Source organism: Macrobrachium nipponense, chromosome 3 (genome assembly GCF_015104395.2).
Source record: "Macrobrachium nipponense isolate FS-2020 chromosome 3, ASM1510439v2, whole genome shotgun sequence".
Classification (NCBI taxonomy): domain Eukaryota; kingdom Metazoa; phylum Arthropoda; class Malacostraca; order Decapoda; family Palaemonidae; genus Macrobrachium; species Macrobrachium nipponense.
Genome location: NC_087202.1, coordinates 60,378,129 through 60,388,515, shown reverse-complemented (window position 1 = coordinate 60,388,515; position 10,387 = coordinate 60,378,129). Strand labels below are relative to the sequence as shown.

At 36.4% G+C, this 10,387-nt stretch overlaps 1 long non-coding RNA gene across 1 annotated transcript in view; it reads left to right on the top strand.

Annotated features, from left to right (window-relative positions):
• The window catches only part of LOC135222207 (uncharacterized), a 9,503-nt gene extending 459 nt beyond the window's left edge, over window positions 1–9,044 (top strand). Inside the window, exons 2-3 of the long non-coding RNA XR_010316212.1 lie at window positions 6,441–6,574; window positions 6,948–9,044. This is a non-coding gene — a long non-coding RNA (uncharacterized LOC135222207). The remainder of the gene's footprint in view (window positions 1–6,440; window positions 6,575–6,947) is intronic.
• Window positions 9,045–10,387: the final 1,343 nt, after the last annotated feature.

Sequence of the window (10,387 nt, the reverse complement as noted above, 5' to 3'; positions counted from 1 at the left end):
CTAAATTTATCTGGTTACAGTTGGAAATACTTATGCAATGACGAATTTGCTTTTCGACTCTATGGGCATGTGGTACCTAATTGTAACCTATTGCATCCAGCTATCTCGTAATGTTGGTATTTCTAGGCAATAACTCCGCACGGACTGCAAGGAACGGTCCTGCTAATACGGAAGCCACTAGGGATTGGGGCGTCAATTGTATTTTGCCGTGTTTAGTAGCACTGCCACTAAGGTTTAATTACAGTCGACCTCCCAAAAATAACGGTAAAGTCTTAATAAGCAAGCCAAATACTATAGAACACTAGTTTCTAAAGAAATACCCGACTCGGAGTTATTACCTAGATCTTGTTTGCTGCAGTTTTCTTTTACGGATGAGGGAGAACGATGAGAGGGCCGGGTTCTGGGAGTGGATCATTCATATTTAACGTATATGATTATGATGATGATGATTAGAGCGGTAAGATGATTTAATCATTTAGGATATGACAAGGTAATTCTAAGCATTCATTCCACGGCAAAGTAGACTATGACAGTTACTTTTTCTACGTTATTTTACTTAATGAACAAGAATTTAAAGTAATATTTATTCGGACGACTGTAATTAAACCCCAGGGGCCTTTACTAAACACGGCGAAATACATTGGACGCCCCAATCCCTAGTGGATGTCGTATCCGCGGTTACGTTCCTTGCAGTCCGTGCGGAACTATTCTTTAGAATTACCCTACAAGAAACGTAACCGCAAAACGACATCCACTAGGGATTGGGGGCGTCCAATGTATTTCGCCGTGTTTTAGTAATGGCCCCTGGGGTTAATTACAGTCGTCCGAATAATATTACTTTAAATCTTGTTCAGTAAGTAAAATAAACGTAGGAAAAACGCCAACTGCCATAGTCTACTTCACCGCGGAATGAGGGCTTAGAATTACCTTGATGGGTTTCCACCCGGTCAGCAACCCAACTATGACTCCTCCATAGATGTGTAGTAGTCAATGAGAGTTCAAAACATCCCCATCTTTCCATTCGCCAGTTAAAAGTTTCAGAGATATGATTTTTAAAAAATTACCTTAATTCTGTCATGTGATGGATCGGTGGGATGTGTTTTGTCAACAAACCCAACTGATGTAGATCATGGATGCACTAACCTTCCCCACCCCCTTAAAATATTTCTAACCATACCCTTGGTATGGTTAGATGATATTTATTAATTATTAGTTAATAGTATAGACAAGGTAATAAGATATCGGTTATTAGCAAACTTAGAAAGTATAGATGTTTTTTGTGCGTTTTGTTCATGTTTTTTTCGGGAAATGCTGCTGTTTTCGGCTTTAATCAAAGTCGAAAACTAAGCTCTTCCGAAAACAATAATGCAAAAGCCTGAGAGACAGTCTGGTTGTAAAGTATAAATTTACCTGATAAAAGTACTTTTAATTTCAAAAGAGTCGGTTATGAATCAATGTCATTCATTCCCCTTAAACTTTAGTATCGTAATGACGAATGTTCTTTATAGCGGACCTCAGTTTAAGAGAGTTTTGAGTCGGTAGGAGGACGTATTGCATAGGTCAGATTTTGAATTACCTTTAATGTAAAGGTAGAAGGATTACTTTGCATTAAAGGTAGAATGGTTTAACTTTTACATTAAAGGTTAAAGTTGAATGTAAATTTTTAAGCTATTTTAACACAGGCGTTTCATGTCTTGTTTCCAGATGCACCAACTGCTTAAATCCGTCAAAATGCCAAATTCTCAAAACACTGAGGTCTGTTAGGTTCCTTCATAAAGATTACTTCGTTGTCATTGCAAAGCGGCAGCAGTTGATCTTGTTCGTAGTAGTAACCCTCAAGTTCTGAATTGATCTTGTTAATGCAAGAAAAATAATGGCAGGATTCCAAATCCTTTGTCAAGTCCAGGTGCACATCCGTTTGAAACTTATTTGTACTGACAGCCATACCTGGTTAAGTGGGAGATACAGCCAACATAAGAGCAAGTTTTTAAATTCTGGAATTAATATATTTACTAATGGTCAAGATGATACTGGTCAATGTGATACTGGTCAAGGTAGTATTGCAAGCTGAAGATGGCAAACAAAATAGATTGTTTTAGATTTTATTGGACACAACATCTGTGAAAGTTTGAATGTTAATGAAAGCATGAGAGGATTCAGTTTGATGTAGTTTAAAAGCGTATTCAAGGCAGCAATGGAAATTGTTATTATGGAATCAAAGTAAACAACAAGTCTGGAAATCTCTTAAATCAATGCATGTTATTTTTTGAAATTATAGGCAAATAACTTAGGAACAACTTTATTTCAACGGTTTCTCGAAACATGTAATTTACGTCTAATGAAGATTTTTAATAAAATGGTACTGAGTCGGATATAAATAATTATCGAACAAAGTTCAGTCGATTCTATTCAAGCGATAATGAAATACACGAAACTTCGACCAACATGTGAAGGGATGTTCATGATTTATGCCTTTGAAATCAAGATAAGTATATATTCAATGGTGAAAGGCAACCAGTCCAACCATAGTAGTGTTCTTCATCCCTTGAGACTGAGTCCGGACATGCGAACGTAAAGCAAACTACTGACAGTGAGACCTTATCTGGCATCTAGTATTATGCGTCTTTAATTTGTTTTACAAAATTTTTTAGTTGCTATTATTTTATTTTTCATTTTCAGAAGTAATTTTAATTTGAATTCGAACCTGAAATTAATTTCATTCTATAATCCCAGTCTTTGTCTCATGTTTTCAGTTTCAACTGCAAATTTGTTTAGAGAGAGAGAGAGAGAGAGAGAGAGAGAGAGAGAGAGAGAGAGGAGAGAAAGAGAGAGAGGGATTGTGGTGGGGGTAAAACTGAAGAGGGCCCCCCATAAGTTACTGTTGACATGTAGTAATTAAAAATAGCAAATTCAATAGTGAAAATTTTTCTAAGAAACCAATAGCAATTCCTTGTTAACGATTGCAGGTAGTTCATTCTACTAACTTTTCCGAGTACTGTGACTGTTAGTGCATTTGCTCACTTGATCTAATAGCATAATCTTCCTCCACGATCATTAAGGCTGCTGATTGTATGAATTCTTTAGATATTAACCGGATGTTGTATTTGTGTGTAACTGGACTTTGCCGAAATTATTAAACTGAAAGACATTCTTTCCCAAGTATAAGTGCTTAATTGCCTAGTTTCCTACGAGAATACTGAACCTATTTTCGGTATATTATATCAAATAACCATCTGTTTTGAGTTATATTGTAAGAGCCGAATAAATTGTATGATCAGTCATATTGAATTAATTTTCATTCACAGAAACTAAACGAGAACTTCGTATTGTCAATGAAAGCATTTATTAGTACAGAGACTAAACGTAAATAAATCGCTCAACCCATTATTTCCTGCGGCACCCACGAGTATGCATAGGGCCTCGATGAACTAGCGCTACCACATTGTGTCCTGGGATAACTCCTCATGCCTACTTCTATTTCTTCTACTAAAGGGCAATCCACCTCGGTGTATCTCGTACTATTCCATGTCTTTAATACACATGGCCTAGCCACTTCCAGCATGAGAACCTACACACTCATTAACCGACTGCACCCCTTTACTTTTCTGATTGTCATTGATATCCTTTTCCTTGCAATAAATACCAATAAGTACCTAATATTGTTCTGAGCGCCAATCTTAAACATACAAGCCTCAAATCTCTCATTTTAACAGCCCATTATTGTATTGAAGTCTCCAATACAAATCAAAACATCATTTCTAGCAACTCTTCCTATTCCTTCCTGCAGCTTTCCATAAAATATGTCATTCATCAGGTGCATCATTAGTGGATGCATAACACAAACAACTGATGTTACTATGATTTTACTTGAACCGTACGTACAACAATAGCTTGTCCATAGGATCCCATTCACATAGAGCCTTCTCTGCCTTGTGTCCCAACAGCAATCTTAGTCTCTGACAAACAAATTATTCTCCTAATCCAATTTATTGATTTCAGTTAATCTTGTTTCTGTTACAGCACATGTCATTCCTAACTTAGCAAAACTGCAACTAACTTTTAAAATTTGCTATTCTAATTGAACTTTCTCACATTTCACTTGTCAATTTTGATAGTACTTTTAGCATGAATAAAAAAATTAGGAGACCATGAGATTCTTAGCACCCCTGCCAAATTACGGTCTCCACCGGGATGGGGGCCATTCCTCTTTCGTCCGTTAAGGTTTCTTTGGCCAACTACACGAACGAGTCTGAAGCTTTTAACTATTCTTAGTATCACCTTTGACTCAAATCTAACTTTTAATAAACATCTAATGAAATTTTCATCAAATGCTGCACGAAAGTAAGGTATCGTTCGTAAGGTCGCATATTTATAACAGTGATAAAATCAATGCAACCTGTTATAGGTCATTTTTGTAATCCCTTTGCTAGAATACTGTTCTTCGTCTGGATGTCTGCTTCTGCCAGAGATTTATCTCTTTATAAATAGTGTTTCGCAGTGGTTGGTTTCTGTTTCCTAATAGTTGTAGTTATGGCTTGGACCGTCGACGGATGGCCTCTTGTATGTCACTTTTTCCTAAGTTGTATTTCAACAAAGATCTTTCACATTCACAATTGATCCCTGATCCTCTTTATTTGCCGAGAGCAGCCAGATTCGCTGAACAGCACCCCCAGTATGCAGTAAATGTGCCTAAATGTCGAGTTTCTTGGTTCCTGAGGTCCTTTATCCTTCCGCTGTTGGGGTTGAGGAATAGATTCCCTTAAGTCGTGCAATTGGCACTTCAGAAGTTAAAGCGAAGGTGCAATACTAATACTCTTCTTGCATTTAAATACATGTTTATTTGTTGATTCGTTCATTTTTTGTAATAAGTGGGGCCTTTCTGTATTTCCTTCTACCTTGTCTGTCTGTCTTCTTAATGAACACCATATTCTTTGGAAGCTTGAATTTCAAGTCAATGGACCCTTTGGGCTTGGGTTTGTTCCATTTGAATAGATTTCATCTTCTGAATAATAATAATAATAGAGTAGTTTTTTCTTTAGTTTCTTCGTGAAAATCGATTTTTTATAAGAATATTGATCCGACTCTAAAAGTCAGTAAAGGACCCATCAATAAATTCGGTTGTTACCAAATTAATTTTTTTAACACTAGTCTTTTTCTTGGTAGCGAATTATCATAGAATGGAGAGCGACATCTAATATAATTGTTCATTTATCTGTCGGCCTTTTTTATTTCCCTAAAAGTCTGCTACTTGTAGAGAGATTATAGAGTACGTATTCTTTTTTTCATTCGATGAGGGAGCTTCTTTCCATTTTGAGTAAATCAACTCTACTTTAGACTTAGTTTGCTAGTACTTGAAATGAGAGGCTAAGGTCGAGGCGCTCTTCCCGTGTCATACTCCCTCTCATTCTAGGGCTCGCCAACAGTTCTGTTGGGTCTGCTATAAATAAAAAATAAAAAACACAGGATTCGAAATCTCTGCTATTAATGAAATTAACGAGACTAAAAGTTGAGAGTGAGTTCTGTGTTAGAGATGTTTGGTGGGGGTAAGATGATGAGATAAATAGGATAGATGGTTGCTAATGGATTGACCTCTGGTGGGGTGCTTAAGTCAGTATCTTGCCTCCATTGCCGTCAGCGGAGGGGGAGGGTAGTCTGTGGGAGAGCGGGAGAGGAGCTTCCTTCTGCTACATACGTAGTTTGGAAACAGAACTGGCTGATGATGTGGGTGCTGTTGTAAAGTGTATTTGGATATTGTTGAAGTTCCTTCAGTGGCCTTTCTTGTAGAAGCTTATAAGCAAAAAGGTTAAACATAAGATATATAGCGGGGTTTTGCCAAAAATAGAGAATGAATTTTTCTTTTTTTGCTGGGGCCGTAATGCAGTTTTCATGCTTGAAAAGCTAAAATTATATTAAATATTTTTGGAGATAAGGCCTATTTAAGTCAATGGTAATTTATTGAAGATGTTAGAGGCGACTATAAAAGCCTGCTTTCTATGTAGTAATGCTCCGTAATTATATACTCAGCTGGGAGATCCGGCTATGCAGTTTTTCGATTTGTCAAAAGCCCGACATCGTAGATGGTCCATCACAGTCATTAGTGGTAAGATGGCTATCTACTAATATAACACTCACGATAAAGTACTGTTTAAGTAGGAACCTGGCAGCTAAATTTAAATGAAAAGGGATCGTCAGGTGTTCATGATTACAACTGATAGTGCTTTATACAAAGCGTGAGTCCAAGTCCTTTAGCTCAGGCTATATTTGATTAGTTAAGTAAATAACGTGATTTCACATAAGGATGATATCCTTTGAGAATATTCAAAGTGAATTTTCAGTGTGACACAGCCGATATGGTTCTCAGCATGTCGTTATATCCATTATTTGATAATAAAAAAAAAATCATAGTTGAAAGCAAGTGCATGATATTTTCAATCTTTCAGTTGAAGACTTCGCGAGAACCTGGGATTTGGTGAAGACTCGCAAGATGTCGTTACTGTAACATAATAGACAGCAGCCATCGGGTGACGTGAACGATATAGAAATAAGCTTCAGGGAGTGGTTTCATTCCAGCATGGTAAGTTTCATCCAGGAATGTTGTTGTTGTTGATTTCTTTTGTGTTCCGGCATATTCAAATAAAATTGCCACTTACATTCAGGCATAATATTGCACAATATCATGAAATTATTTACATAGTTAAAATTAATATGCTTGTTTTAAAACTAGTATTTCATGAGGTACAGTGATCGTATATTTCAAAATTTTTTTCGAGTAATGAGAATGTAAGTAGTTATAGCTTCTAGAACTGCGTATGTACAAAATCACGAACGCAGGCGAGAAGTATGCTTGTTTATTGTGACATGTTTAAGAAAAGTAACTACATTCCTCAAAGTAAATTTGCCTCTAACTGTAAGTATAAGAATGTTCTGATTTTCTTTTCGATTTCCAGATAAACGATCCTCGAGCGAGAGACAACATCCCTTCACATGTAGGGAACATGATATCTGCTATATCAAGTTTCCATCCTTGGACGAATGTTTGACGCCAAGCGCAAGAATTTACCTCCAGTAAGGGATCTCGGTATCTGTAATGGTTTATTCCTATTGTAGACACTGTCGTATTTCTGATATTGTTGAAGTTTTTCTGGGCTTTCCTTTCACCTTCTAACCTCTGTATTTGTTAAAGTCGATGGTGATGGTACGTACACATAAAAGACTTAACGGAGTGACTAATTTATAGATGAGAAGAAACTCTTATTACCTAACTTTCTTTAGAGCAGTATAATTTGTTTAAAAAATCAGATTTTACAAAAACAGAATAAAGTATTTGTTTAGGTATTAGCTGACTCTCCTTAGCTTGTGACCGTTTTCGTAATTTGGACACAATTTTAGATATTTAAAAAATTCCAAACTTATCACTTAAAGGTCTTTAACTTGTTCGGGGTTTGTAGTCACAATTATGCACATTTTGAGCAAGTTGTTTTGGTAACATAAGCTTTTGTAACAAAGTAATTCCATTCAAAGGGCTAAAGTTAGAATTGCAGGTGTGGAAACTAGAGTAAAATTTTGATTCAACCTAAACTACCTGGCTTCTATCAAGCCATTGTTTCGATAAAGATCATAATCGCTTTATTATTACTGTGATCAACTTTATAATGCCAAGTTTCTGCAGTCAGAACGGAATGAAAGATTATTGCAGAGTGAAAACTTGACAGGGTGATCAAATGCTAAATCATCTGCAGAAATTGTTGGAAGCAAATTTAAATCAGGGGAGAAGCTGGTGCAAAGTCTAAGGGCTAAATTCAGCTTTAGTTCGTCAGTGATATTAGCCTTGGCACTAGAAAATAACCCCTACCAAAACAGTTACACAGAGATAGAATGGTAACGAAATATGAAATTTAGACCAAGGCCAAGCACTGGGACCTAATAGGTTATTCAACACAGACAATTGAAACCGGAAAAGGACACGTAGTCGAATTAGTCTATAGGAATTAAAAAGGTAGTGAAGTGGACTGTCGAATTTTACTTCGCATATTCATAGTATGTGTAAATTTGAGTGATGAAGAAAGACGCTTGATGATTGGAAGGGCATAAGAAGTGATTGGATGTCTTTTGAGTACTTTTTTCTAGAGAGAGAGAGAGAGAGAGAGAGAGAGAGAGAGAGAGAGAGAGAGAGAGTATACTGTTCAAGAACTGATTCTTCATTTGTATAAGTGTTATTCGCGGAGAGTATTTTGTTGTGGAGTACCTTTCACAGGCAACTGAATTTTTTTATTTTGATGGTTATCGTTTTCCTTTACATTTCAAACAAAATTTGAAAATTTAATTCTTTGTCCAGTATTTTGACCGTCCTAAAATATATAAAGGAAACTAAATGTTAAAGTTCAGGAGAAAAATCAGCATTAATGTATAGTTAACGTATGTGGCTGCATTTTTAAGAATCTTCTCAAAGCAATTTTTAAATTATTTTTTAACTAACATTACAAGTGGAGTCAAAGTGCTTTGGTTGATCAACTCCATTGAGGTCGGTAATCCTTTTGTAAATACAAAGATCATCATCATCATCATAATTATCTTTTATATCAGCATGTCCATGGAAATGGTTAGACGTGGAAGGGGTTGTCTCCACTCCTCTCTGTTGGGTACAATTTCCGACTGTTCCATATCTATCCTATCTCCTTTTTTCACCAAATTAATTCTTGCTACCTCTTTTTTTATTGCTTTTTCGACTAATTTAAACTTACCACCCCTTCCCATATATCCCAAATTATGAGTTATTCTACAATCTCAGGGTATCAATTGCAGGATCTTCACATTGCACTAGGACAATAAATCTTAGCATGATAATGATGCCTTTTAGTCCTCGTTATATCTTTGTCAGCACCTGTGTTTCTGCAGCACTGAATCAACCATTTCTTATGGATGCATCATAAGACCTTGCTTGTCTGATAAGTTATTTTCTTATCCATCAATCTTTTTCATCAATACATGGCTCTTCTTGTTCTTATTAATACCACAATACTACCTAAGGGGATAGTTTCCCCATGGTAACAGGAATGATTTACCACTTCCAAGAAGTGCCTTCTAACAACAATAATGTTTCCCACCCCCATCTCTTTCTCTGTTATTGTTCTTATGTATCGTCAATAAGAGTCCTTTACTAGTACCCTTTGCGGCCCTGGGCGTCTCTTGCTATACCATCTTCCTTTATAAAAATATTCCTACAAACTCATCTAATTCTTTCGTTACCTGTATATAGCAGATACCATGGACCACCCTTTTGTACCCTTCTGTGTTTAACGTCATTAATATTATAAGTAGGAAAAATCTCTGGTTAATTTTGGCGGACAAACATTTACATTTCATTCTTGGACACACCAACTACTGTCTTCCCCATGTTTTGTGGTAGGGTAAATATAGTTAGCTCACTAAGAGTTTCGTTGATACTCCCTCCGTCTTAGCAGTGTCTTTTAAAAATATTTTTAGTGTTCCATAACTTTTTAAGATCCACGGATGTGTGGAATAATTTCTTCTTTGCATGGTACGATCATGCAGATGCCTCATTTAAGATAGACTGTCGTTCACTTGTTTCTCATATCCTTTACAAATGCTTACCATTTTACAATCTCATATTCTTCTGATCCTTTCCATTTCTTGATCAGGTTTTCCTTTAAAGTATCTGTGATCTGATCAGCTTTACAGTGACTGGTTCACTAGATGTTTTTAAGAAATTATTATTGCAAACGACCCTGAGGGATTTCCATTTATCATCCTAACGGAACCGTCTGAAAATTAATGATGTATTTTCTGTTGGTTCCTCTATCGTGTAGAATCCTCTAGTTTTCATCCATTAAAATTTTTGTTTCCTCTCCTTTTCCGCCTTTCCCTCGGCCACATTGCTCTTTATACTACACCGAATGGTGATGGTAAATTGAAACTGAAAAATCGTTCAGCAATTGTTATAGAACTAGCGTTGGGCTTACTCTGCAAGTTAGTTATTTTTCCAATAAAATTTTTTTTCAGTCAAGATAGACACAATACACACGTTACTATAACTGGTACTCAGGGCTTTTAAGTGGTTGGAGTTAAAGGCCTCTATACCTATAGTATAAAAAGCAAATGCAGTAGAATATTTATGTTCTTTCCTACTCGGTAACCAAAGGACTAACAATCTCCCTTGTGAAGAAAGACTCGGTAGTGTAAGTATTGTAAGACGTAAGCCTCATAGGCAGCAGTATACAGATTAATGTCCCTGCATTATTTACTTGCATGTTCTGCCACCATTAGTACTCTCTCTCTCTCTCTCTCTCTGTAAAAGTCATTTAGACTGTAATGCCCAAAGATATGTAGTTCAAGTAGAAAGGTGTAAGCCAGTGACTCACTGGCTTAC